We start from the raw sequence: 12,315 nt of genomic DNA, 5'->3' as shown, positions 1-12,315 counted from the left end.
TCTTTGCCACATGTACCTTATTTGTGTGTAATGCTTTTATGGTCCTGTGTCTCGTTTGGGAATATTTCTGAGGTACAGTTCAATGCATCTTGCAATAAATAAATAGATAGTAAATAAGCTAAGATTTGTTTAGGGTTTTTCTAAAGTATATCGGTTTAAAAGCACAACATAATAAATTTTCTCTAAGCTCTTAGTCAACTGCAGTCTGTAAACACGGCACTTCTTTCACTACCGGGAGACGTGGAAGTGAATTTACTCTTTACCGAGCATACAAAACAGTCTGTGATCATTTCCCCATGATTAATGAATACTTTTTCAAAGGACTCTTGTTGAAGTAAAGTCAGTCAGTAGTTGTTAATCATTTTTCCCTTGTGGACTGTACAGATTGCGAGAACACTAACTTGCCTTTAGCTACCTAAATGTCATGTCAATCTTTTCTTTTTTGCCGCACAAGAGAATATGCGCTCTTTGCTTGTGTCTTATTTGAGTCAGGTAGCCGTCCAACATTTTTGTATGTATGCTGCCGTATCTAAAACCATCCATTGTTCTCTTGGACTATGAACACGGGAAGTAGCCCTGAGTGATCATGCAACTGCACCATAATCTGCGCTCCAGGCGTAATTGTACGTTTCATGTTACTGTTTATTCATAGCAACAACGAGCATTGTAAAACCCAAATACTCAAGATCAGGACAATTTGGAAAATGTTCCAAAAAGGGTAGATCTGTAATATGTGAAATCAGGTAGGGCAATAGGGAGAGTGATTTAGTGTAATAAGGATAACAGTGGTAAGAGGAGGGCAAATCCACTGACTAGAGGTTAAGTGGCGAGAGAAAGGGATAAGAGAACGAAATTGCTGAACCAGTCGGCCAACCTGTCAGTGGAAGGGCCTCTTTCCCTGGAGCAGGGGCTCCAGGGTTGTGGCTACATAATGAAGGCTTGTCTGGGTACTCGTTCAAACATCACAGAGAGTGCTTGGAAAAACAGTGCCCCACGGGCTAGTTTTATTAACCCAGCTTGGATTCCCAGCCTTCAACTCAGTTCTATAAGGATTAGTCGCTTCTCATGCACACATAAACACACATTGCTCTGCCCCTTCACAAAAAAAAAAAAACAAGAAAAAAAATTGCAGAATTACATGTCACAAATTTTCAATCTGGGAGGCTTCTTTTCCAAGATGCACTGCACTTTGTCTTCTTCCGCTTCTCCTGCTACCTATCTGTCATAACATACATAGGCTTGCTGATTGATGTCCATGTGAGATGCACTAGGGAGGATATCTGACTCAGGATTTTCCGATAATAGGATTTGAAACCTGCCTTCAATAGATGGTGGTTTTGTGGTGAAGTAAAAAAAATATGTCAAGTTACTTCTGAACAGAAATACCGGAATTATGTGTGGTGCAGTGTTTACCAAAGGGGTTGCACAATCAGAACCAACATTTTGGAGGTGTTTGAACATATATTGGGAGAATTTTTAATATCTGAAATTGTGATTGTCAAGGAATTGTTGGATTATTAGCAACTAGATGTGTGAAGTACATACTGTATGCGTATACTATAATGTACTTGAGGATGTTGAACCCCATTTGAAGACCTTTGGATGCCTACACTACAACCAAGAGTTACGGTCAGGTCTGATGTGAAAATTGGAAGTTATTCGTGCTAAACTACTTATTGATACAAGTTACAAAGGTTTTCCGAAAAATTGAATAATGCAGTTGGATGGTAGAGTTGCTTTCTGCTGGCTGGTAGTTTGACTTCTGCAGCTCCTAAGCATGCAACATTGCATCTTGTCTATTGTTTGAAACTGTGCCGTGGCCCGTTGAGTTGCCCTATACCGCTTACATTTTCTTTGTGCTCAAAGTTTAGACAGAAAAGGTCAAAAGACAGCGTAGATAAAAGGACCTTCATTTTTTCCCAGGGTTTCCTGTTTGAGGCCATCCGTTCCATGGACTTGCATAAATCCCCCTTAAACCCCTGGAGTCAGTCAGGGTGTATCACGCCGTTGAATCTGCTGCGTTCAGGGTTGGGTGGCGGCCTGTGGTCCGGAGCCGGCCTGGGGGAGAGGACAGCTACTGTGAGGGCGCCGAGAGAGCGGGGAGTCACTCACCCACAGAAACCCTGTGTTTGTGTATGGAGCGCTGGACTCTTATCTCCCGCCTGTACTGACGCCACGGTCTTCCTGTTTCAAATCTTTACCGCTGATTTTTTTTCTTCACTCTTGCCTCAGACTCCAGCCAGTCGTGTTGTTTTTATGGCATTCTTGTTCTTTTCAATTGTGATTAGATAGAGTTACTGTGGCGACATGAAACACAGAGGCATTACCGGATCAGCAACGCACGAATGTGATAACAAACATTATTAGTTCAACATTATTAGTCTGCTCTGGCTGCTTTTAAGCAATTGTTGATCTTTTAATATAGAACCCTACATTCTTTTTGAGAAGTGCATGCTTTGCAAGCGAAAAAAACAGTTTGCAGTAAGATTCTACAGCCCATATATGGTGATGGAAATGTTTTTTTAGACTACCTCGATTCCTTCATTTACTTGCTCGGACTGACACAATTGGCAAATAATTCAAATGAGCAAAAAGGCAAATTTTCGATTGCTGGCTCATTTATATGGGTGCTGCAAACACTGTACCCCCTATTTAACCATTTCAAACAAAGCTATATACAATACATACTATAATAAAAATGAATACTATAATTTCCATCCAAAGGCAAGGTGATCAGACCATTCTTACACATAGAAGAACCAGTTTCTGGTAGAACAACCTTGAAAATGGTGTGGTCAATATTTGGGCCAGGAGGGAAAACTTTTGGTTGCTCTGGTAACTTGACTGGTAACTCGGAAGCCAAGTCGTGAAGGACTTGATGGCCTGACTGAACAACCGTGTTAAAAAATGTTGTAACTATTGCATCACAGCAATTGCATTGCCCACTTTGCATTCAAACAACTTTGGTAAGTGCTAAAGGTGTTGACTTCCCTCCCTGCTTTTGAAAGCAAAAGCCATTCATTTAAAATACAGAGAGATTTCCCCTACTTGTTATTTTCTAGCGTCTCTACAAGTCTTCCTCTCCCAGTCTGCCTGCCTGGCTGATTTGATGGCGCCAAGCGCTGTGCAAATCTGCCGTAATCAGGAACAGCGAGGGGCAGTCTGTATCACATAGGGTTTCTTTCCCTTTCCTTTACTTTCCACAGATTTCCTTCCTCGTTTTCTTAGATATTGTCTCTCCACTGATGCAAGTCCAAACAGAGGCATATTTAGAAAGTAAACAGATGAATGAGGGGAGGTTCTGTGCCTGGCGTCCACGGAGTCGGGCGCAGAGCGGAGACGTCTCTCATCCACCCACCCTAGTCTGACATAGGCTGTAAATATACAGCATGACAAATGGCGTGGCGCAGAGGCAGTTCCCCAACCAATTTCTGGCAAGCAAGCCTTGATGCCTTCAGAGACCAGTCAACAGGCTGTGTTTGATTCGGTGTCACAAGAGAGGCATTGTTTATAGGACAGAGAGAGAGGCTAGTTCAAAAACACTTATAACCTTGAGGGGTGAGCAGTGAGAAATTGGATTGGATTTGGGCCTCTAGTATTATAATTTTTAATGGTATATACACAGTAAGTGAACGTTCCACCGGTGAAATGTTTACCATTCACCCATTGGCCACAAACATATGTAGCGACATGTACCCAATAGAAAGCGATTTAAAATTGAATTGCACCAGACAAAAAGATATGAGGAAGATGTTGCAGTGTTGTTGCCGAGGTTTTGCCCTTCTCTCATAATGCTAAATTGGGAAACACACCTCAGCATGACGTAGTGCAATCTTACACCGCTGCTAATTACAACCGCAACAAACACTTAAAACACTAACAAACTTTTCTCAAATGCAATCGGAGCTTGGTTATTTTTAAATTGGTTACAGTTTATTGAAAATGAAGTGTTGACATGACACGATGGATCTTATTTAGAAGCTTTGGTAAATGTAAAATGATGAGTCCTGGAGTTTGATAGGGCAACGTTACATCAGACTTCTCTGAACAAAACTGTCCCAACTCTGTCAAGTCTAGATTTTCTTCAAACATTTCCTTCCCACGTCTCTTTAATCATCAGTGACTTAGGTCGCAATGCACAACCTATTTTGAGCCAGGAACAGCCTCTATGGACTAGGGTCACACAAAGAGACTGCGAGCGCCAGACAGGCAGGCGATCCTTGCCTTCCTCCAAGATTAGTGATCAAATAATATTTGAAATTCAGTAACTCTCAAGAATCTTAATCCTAAATTGAACTTGTCCCCTTCAATACACATCTTTTTCCATTTATGGAGCATTCAGAAAATTATATTTGCTTTTATTTCTTCTATTTAAACCCTCCTGACATATTATTTCTTATCAGATTTCACCACAAATAAAAAAAAAAACATCATGAAAAGCACAACGAATGAGAAACACTATGTGGTGATGATAAAATTAGTAAGTGCAGTTTACATAAAAGTTAGTTTGTAAGTTTTCCATCAAAACTTGAAAATCGAACTTAAAAACCCAAAATTTCAAGTCGTGCAAAAAAAATGTGAACAGTGTAGCGAGCTGCTGTATTTTGTTTGCAGGTATCGTAAATAATACGCTATCTGGTGAATATTTGGCTGAAGGAGCCTTTTCTGAAAACCTTGAAACCTTGCCTTGTAGTCAAAAATTCCAAGTGAAATAATTTAATGTTGGAGCCAAACGTTGGGCATAAATCTTCTGCATCTGTTATGGACTTGTGGGGAAATGACTTCATATGTTTTGTTATAACTTTTACAATGTTTTCAGACGATGTGGATCATCTCTGTTAGTTACTCACCATGCTACATTAAATCACGTCACATAACTGAGCTGCAGGCACTTTAATGTATGTCAAGATTCCTCAGACCTTCCATCTGGGTTTTCAATAATGTTTTCTTCCCAAAGTTCACTCACTCACTTGATCTCACTCTTGTCTTACCAAGCTCAGGGCCATTAAGCACACACTGAAGTTGCTCACTTTCAGTACACGATTGAATGCTTCCTTCTCTTTCGTATTATTGACATTGAAATGGAGCCGATCAGTAAAACTTAAGCATCAGAGATGTTAATTAGCGACTTATGAATGGCCGCAGCTAATGGCTTGGTTGGGTGAAGTGGAAATTGTATTGTGTGGACAAAGAAGTGTTCAAGTCTGATCAATTTTTGAAAGCTCACATTTCTCTGTTCTGTACCTATAGTCTTCGTTTTTTTAGTTATTTTTTTAAGTGTAAAGTGTGTACAGGCTGACTGTTGAACCTTGAGTTTGAGAATTTTACCACCAATGTTTTGTCAGTTAAGGTCACTTGGAGAACCACGTGCTGTTTTGGTTGGAGTTTCTCAACGTCTGCCGCCTTCCTTGCATATCTCGATACCATTAAAAGCAATAGCTCTGATGACATGCTCTTCCTGAAAATGCCCCTTGAGACGGTTTGCTTTGGCTGCTGGTGCCTATGGCTCTTGGTCTTGAGGCCCTTGTCTATTTCAGGAGGTCATTTGGAGCCGGACACTCTGTCTCCCCATTGTAGCCAGTCTCCTGATACCGCTATCTACTGCCGGCTTTTAACAGGGAGTAACTGCAATTTATTTGAGTGACGCCAAGCAAGTCAGTTATCAGGACCCCGACACCAGATTAGCTGCTCAGTCTACTAATGAGCATCCTTGAACAGGGAAATGAAGGGAGAAGTATCAGAGAACAAAACCATTTTTCATAGTAGTGTCAAGACAGGAAATACTCCTGAAAAGCCAATTGTGTGATCCTTTTTTTCCATTTTATGTTTACCATTTATAAAATATATCGGGCACACATTTCACTAATTTGCTCCCATTGAGGGCTGCCATCTTCTCCCAGTTCAAATTGAATGGACGTCTAGTTCCAAATAGGGCGCTGCAATATTTGTCAATAAAAAACTTCAATGTGAGTGAATGACTCAACCTTTTCAGCTACTCTCTGCTGGGGAGCATGACGTCTCATTTCCAAACTTCTTGAGGCATGCCTGGCCCTAGCCATTGTAAATTGTGTCAAAAAATCGTAAATTGTATCAGTGAGGAGGTGAAATCATATTTGGCATAATATCGTACTCTGGAATTTAGAGGGATTAGATTTACAACCGGCTGAAAAGTGCACAATGGCTCCTACTAAATGTCCCACCCTTCGCATCTTCATGAAATGCCTGTGGAACCAAGTGGGGAAAACCCCCCAGACTGCATAAAAACTGAGGGGACTAATGTGGGTATTGAAATGTGATTCAGAGCTTGTTTTTGTCAAAATGTTCATAATTGCCCTTTGGTAAAAACATTTGGTTTCTTATGAGAACTCTTACCGTGCATTTAATGAGCTTTGACTAATCAGGATGTGGTTCTTAAACTTTATAGCGCTTTTGCATGTGAGTGCTATGTCAGAGTGGGTGTATTATATCTTCCGGAGGTGTGAAAATGTGCTCTGTGCCAGTTGGTTTTGGAACCATTGCCGTTCAGTAGGAACAGTATTTTCATTTTTACAGCATGGTATTGAGGGCAAAGGTTCAAGCAATGTGAAGGTAGTGAACACATTTGACACCTTTGGCCAGTTACAGTTGAGTGCAAACAGACTGCCGGTTATAATTTCAGGATATGAGTATGATCAGCACAACATCAAAAATGAATGGTTTTTAATCCACATGCACTCACAGCTGCCTGTGTCGGGCTCAGGACTAGACTGCTGGCTGGTTGCGCCTGCCATCCAATCACAGGTCCAGCGCCTAATGGCTTAAACCAGGGATGTCCAAACTAGTGGATCGCAGTCAGGTGCTTCTTGTGTTCTGCAGAAATCTCATTGGTCAAGGACCGGTTTTGCCACCCCTGGCTTAAACAATACGAAGCGTGATTTGTCATTCAGCAAGATGTATTTGAAGACGCTGGATCATCTTAATCAGTTTACTGATTCTGACCACGCTCAGCCCCACGACCACGATCTTGACCACACGTATTGCATTTTCATTCTGGACACCACTACGAAACAAAATAGTACATGTAAATGAGTAGCATAACCAAACAAAAGCATGCAATACTCACCAGTAAAGTACATACGGAAAAACGTTATCGCTTTACATCTTCCACACTGTTCCTAACTGTGAGTTGTTTTTACGAGTGCATCTGTGTTTTGTATGTGGCGACAGGCTTGTGTGACTTTCTGATCTGTTCGGCTCACGTGGCTGCTTGGTCGTGGCTCCAGCCTCCATCTCCAGACTTTAATCACAACATTGTGTTTGTAGTCTTTTGAGGTGTGGATTAGTGGGAGTGTTGAGTCAGGCGAAGACCCAGGAGGTCAACCCAGAGAGAGGCCCATGTAAGCAGGCTCCACTGCTGCTGCTGAATGGGCTGATAGTGGCCTGGATCCCAAGGAATGTGTTCACTGACAGCAAGCCCCAGGGGATATTGGAGAAAAGGGAATTATTTGGATTGGTACCAAAAGGAGATGACAAAACCTTTGCCGCAGGCACCGTCTCCGTGGACTTGTCGCCTCAAAAACAGATTGGATGAAGTAAACATTTCATACTGAAGTCAACTCCATACATATCATTTTATTTTTTCATATTGCTTACCGTCAGAAGTTGTGAGGTGAGCTCTAACCTATCCTAACTGACTTTGGTGAAAGACAGACTACAGCTTGAACTGGTCACTAGTCAGTTGCAGGACACATAATGCGACCGACAGCCTTTCACTTTCACATTCATGTTGATACAAAGTGGAAGCTGAAGTCAGGCACAATTCAGCATCAATTCAAACATATTGCACAAAAACTGACAGTGTATATATGCCTATACACTAAGGATGTAAATGCACTGAGACCATAATATAGTATATAACAGTTCACATCTAATTGATGTCTATCACCGCCAATGGCAGCAAATTAATTAGACTTTCTCTTGAAGCGGCCTTTAACCATAGTCAAGATGCAAGTACGGCAAATAGAGCCTTCCTCTTCCCTGTACTTTGGCCAGCTCTTTGAATGACTTTGATTTCGATGACTTTTAATTCATTTTATCATTTATATGCTTTGGTCAAATTGAAGCATGTAACTTAGTTTCCTTTCCTTTCATTCCACTGGCAGCATTTAAAGAGTGGTTAAATTGTGATGTTTGCCAATTCTGTTTCTGATGACTTAATATTATCATAGACACATTAAACAAATTAAATTAACTCTAGCTGCATATTTTGAGTTTTTTACTCACCAGAATAATGCGAGGAAAGATGGCAGTTAGAACACAGATCATATCATGAATATTTTTAAGAATTTTGCAGACAGTGGACCTTAATTCAATAAATTAATAAATATCCCAACACCTCCACAGATTCAGAATTTACCTTTAGTGAGCTGTTCACGCGCTCAGGTTGGATTGAAACGTCTGGACTGTCTTTTCACAAAGTTTTACGTGCTGTCAAATATGGCAGGCGTGTAGTCGGCATAGTGCAGGCTTCCCAGAGGAATCCTACTCAACCGCTAATGTATTAATACAAGCTCAGTTCGATTTGTTCACACATAATTATGAATGGTTGAAGTGTGAATGTGTGGTGCTGCCGAGCCAATACATTTGAGCATTTGGACTACAAGCGTGGTAATGTGTTGTCCTGCCTGATGGGGATTGTAATGCATTCAAGTGCGGGCTTCATAATTATTGCAAATCATCCAGGAGGGGTTAGATTAAATTAATGCCTTGAGTGTGACACGTGTGGTTTGAAATATTAATGTCATAATAAATGTACATTGCTTGTTAACTCCCAATAAGGCTTCTAAGCGCACCATTGATTCGTTATGCCTCGCTAACAGAATACAAATTAATTCTGCCTGTAGTTATTGACACACTCCTTTTTCAATGGGAGTATGTACAGTAGGTGTGTATTCCCAAACAACACAATCTAGTGCTTGTAATGTACATGTATCAAATCTAAAATGCTCAATGGGAAAAGCGAAGAAGCAAGAGATTATATTTCCATTTAAGGAAAGAATTTAAAGGACTTGAAATGCCATTTAACCATTCTAGCAATGGTCTTATAAACAATTTTGGAAGCCCAAGCAGTAATAAAAAAAAACAACTAATTAATAAGGGCTCTGTTTTATGACTTTAAATACTGTCAATTGTATGTCTGCAGGGAGCTGCCTCAGCAACGTGTCAGATAGATAGCCTCAACTCTATTTTAGGCAATGGCATGCATATCACTTGCGTTAACTATATAACAATGGACTTCATTTACAAGGCTAAAATCACACACCCAGACTTTAGTTGGATTCAATGACTACATTAGATGAATTGTTAGATGTTATTACCTGTATCACAGCACATCATATTACATAAATGTTTTGTGAACTTGTTGATTGTTTTGAGATAAGGTATACACAGTATGCAAAGTGCAGCATAATATATGCATTATGACGAATATAGATCATGTTTCTATCATAATTAGTGACTATTTATGGTAATTTAAAAAGAAAATCATAACCCTTATAAAGAACCCATGGCCCACAACCGTCCTTAAGGACTGGTTTGGAGACAAATACCAACTCCTAAACTTATAGTACATAAACTACGTCCTCTCCCTGCTGTTACTTGAAACATCAGAGTAGGTGCCCATCAAGACTGACGATGGGGTTTACAGTAATTATAATTAATTGAAAAATGATATAACACTGATTCAAATAAAGTGGCTCACTGGAATAACAATTTTCTTTTCCTTGTCTGACTTGTGATTGAGTTACAGAGGGGGAATGCATTTGCAACAGGTGCCCGCGACGCAGTGGAAGCGTGATGGCCTCCCGTGTTCTGTCGCTATAACCTCGCTGTGGCCCAAAGCCTACCAAGGAAACATGACTCCGGTGGGGACACTGGCACTGTCACAGGTGGAACACGGAGAGTTTCGGCGATAGTCCCGGGTGAGTGTGTTCACAAAAATATGGGATCATAACCAGGAGAAACACCAAAATGCATTTATACTTTTCAAGAATATTTCATTAGGCCATAGCTATCACTCATTTACAATGGATTAAACAATAAATGTTCACCGTATGCTTGTGTATGCGAGTTTTTGTGCCATTTTTTCAGAAAGATATGACCTCAGGGGCTTGAGGGCTTCCGCTGTATACTGTAGAACAGTGGTGTCAAACATACGGCCTGTGGGAGCCCAGAACATTGTAGCTCATTCATACAGTAGCTTAAACTAGCTCTGGATGCTCACTATTTGTCCGTTGCTTCAGACGTCTAGCGCTGTCAATGGTGGCAAGTGAGTTCACTTTTTGGGCCAAGAATAAACTTGTCCAGCTCACATGAGATCTAGTTGGCATGAATGTGGCCAGTGAACCAAACTGAGTTTGACACCCATGCTTGTATAGAGGGTGACTTTTTCCAAGTAAGAGTCGACCGCCAATGAAGTGCTCTCGACCCTAGAGCATCTAATTACTGCAACTTGGCTGCTTTGAGAGCCAGTATACTGTACAGTACCTATTACAAGATCAAACTTCTCTGTGGTCATTGACTACTACATTGTCAAGAAAAAATACTAACATTTATGGTAAAATACTATCAGTTGAGATTTTTGGGGAAATTGCTCCAACATTTTTATTCGGTTTGCCAATATTTGTATCAGTTTGGACAGTCTACATATTAGAGTGAAAATGGCACAAATACTGATTTTGATATCTGTTTTTTTTCTGTGAGGAATAAATAAAACCAAAAAACAACTAAATTGGGCTTTTTCAACTGGGCTGACCTACCTTTTTTTGTTTTCCAAACGCTTCACGTAAACATGGAATCATTTCAAGAAATGTGTGTCCACAGAAAAACACTGAAATGATGTAAGCGGTGCTGTAATGCTGCCACAGGAAATCACAAAAACTTGAGAAGCCTTCCGACGTCAACATACAATTATGGTGAGGAAGCAAAAGGGAAATATTTGTTTGGAATGACCAAGTAAAACTTCGACTTTGAACAAAAGCCCAGATGACTGCCAAAAAATAGGAAAAGCTAGGCCAGTGCTTACCTACTCTGGTAACTGTTTTCAGGTTGAAAACTATTTTCGTGAATGTTTTTGGGTGCATCTTATGCAATCGCTTTCCACAGTACAATCCAATTAATTTGTAGGTTATTCTGCCTTTAAAATCACATTCCACAAATCGTACCCCCCCTTCCTCGCCGGCCTTTCGCCCACAAAACAGTTAATTCGGTTTATTAAAACGCATGACGACCATGTCAAAAGCACTGCTGCTAGCAATTGAATTTCAGCTCAGGTGATGGTGAGAGCTTGACCTTAGCCTGCTCTTTTACAAAAATGACAGCTATAGTGACACACTTAATTTGCACTAATCTTATTTACTTATTACAGCCACAAAGTTGCCGGTCATGAAGATCATCTGGAGGCATCTAATCGCTACAGCTGTCAAAAAGTGGTAATCAAAGGTAAGCATTTTACATCACTTCTGAAATTTTTTACGTTAGACTTCCCATCTATTTTAATTGGGAAGGATGGCAGCGACCATTCACCAAGTATACAGTGTTCCCTCGATTATCGCTTATCACAAATTCTCATCTGCTGTTATAAAATATTTTTTAAAGTTCATAAAAATGTGAAAATCTAGCCGAGGGTTCGACCCCAGGTGGGTCGTCACTGAGTGGAGTTTGCATGTTTTCCCCGGGCTTGCGTGGGTTTTCTCTGGGTACTCTGGTTTCTTCCCACATCCAAAACAACATGCATGCAGAGTATTGTCGTCTTTCACCTTGTGCCCTACAATTGGCCAGCCACCAATTTAGGGTGTCCCCTGCCTCATCCCCAAAGTCAGCTGAGATAGGCTCCAGCACCCTGCATGGCTCTTGCGAGGATAAGCGGTACAGAAAATGAATGAATGAATATTCCATGGAGGTTCACAATTAGATCTATTTTTTTTCTCCTAAAGAATGGGGACGGTAGAAAATCAATGGCAGTATATTTTATTATTACGTACAAGCCATGAATGTAAATAAGTTTTTGGGAGTGGGTTGAAGTTAAAGCGAGAGGCGACCATTTCGCCTTTAAGAGTTAAGAAACTTGAAACCTTGTTTGCGCAACAATCAGTGCAGCTCCCAGCCGCCAAAGTGTCTAGACTAGCACATGATGGTAGTCAGCCAATGGCTCCAGCGCTCTCCTCGGGGGCCCCGCATGTGTGTGTGCGTGTGTGTGTGTGTGCGTGAGAGAGGGGGAGAGAGAGAAAGGGTGAGAGAGATGGAGTGAGAGAGGGAGAGATCGAGAGAGAAAGGGGG

General features: G+C 40.9%; 1 long non-coding RNA gene across 1 annotated transcript; it reads left to right on the top strand.

Moving 5' to 3' along the window:
* The first annotated feature begins 9,795 nt into the window (after nt 1–9,795).
* LOC144210294 (uncharacterized) lies at nt 9,796–11,478 on the top strand. The gene is made up of 3 exons (XR_013329349.1): nt 9,796–9,959; nt 10,861–10,952; nt 11,405–11,478. It is a non-coding gene; the product is annotated as an uncharacterized LOC144210294 (long non-coding RNA).
* The last annotated feature ends 837 nt before the right edge of the window (nt 11,479–12,315 follow it).

Source organism: Stigmatopora nigra, chromosome 2 (genome assembly GCF_051989575.1).
Source record: "Stigmatopora nigra isolate UIUO_SnigA chromosome 2, RoL_Snig_1.1, whole genome shotgun sequence".
Classification (NCBI taxonomy): Eukaryota; Metazoa; Chordata; class Actinopteri; order Syngnathiformes; family Syngnathidae; genus Stigmatopora; species Stigmatopora nigra.
This window is presented reverse-complemented; position numbering and strand designations above follow the sequence as displayed.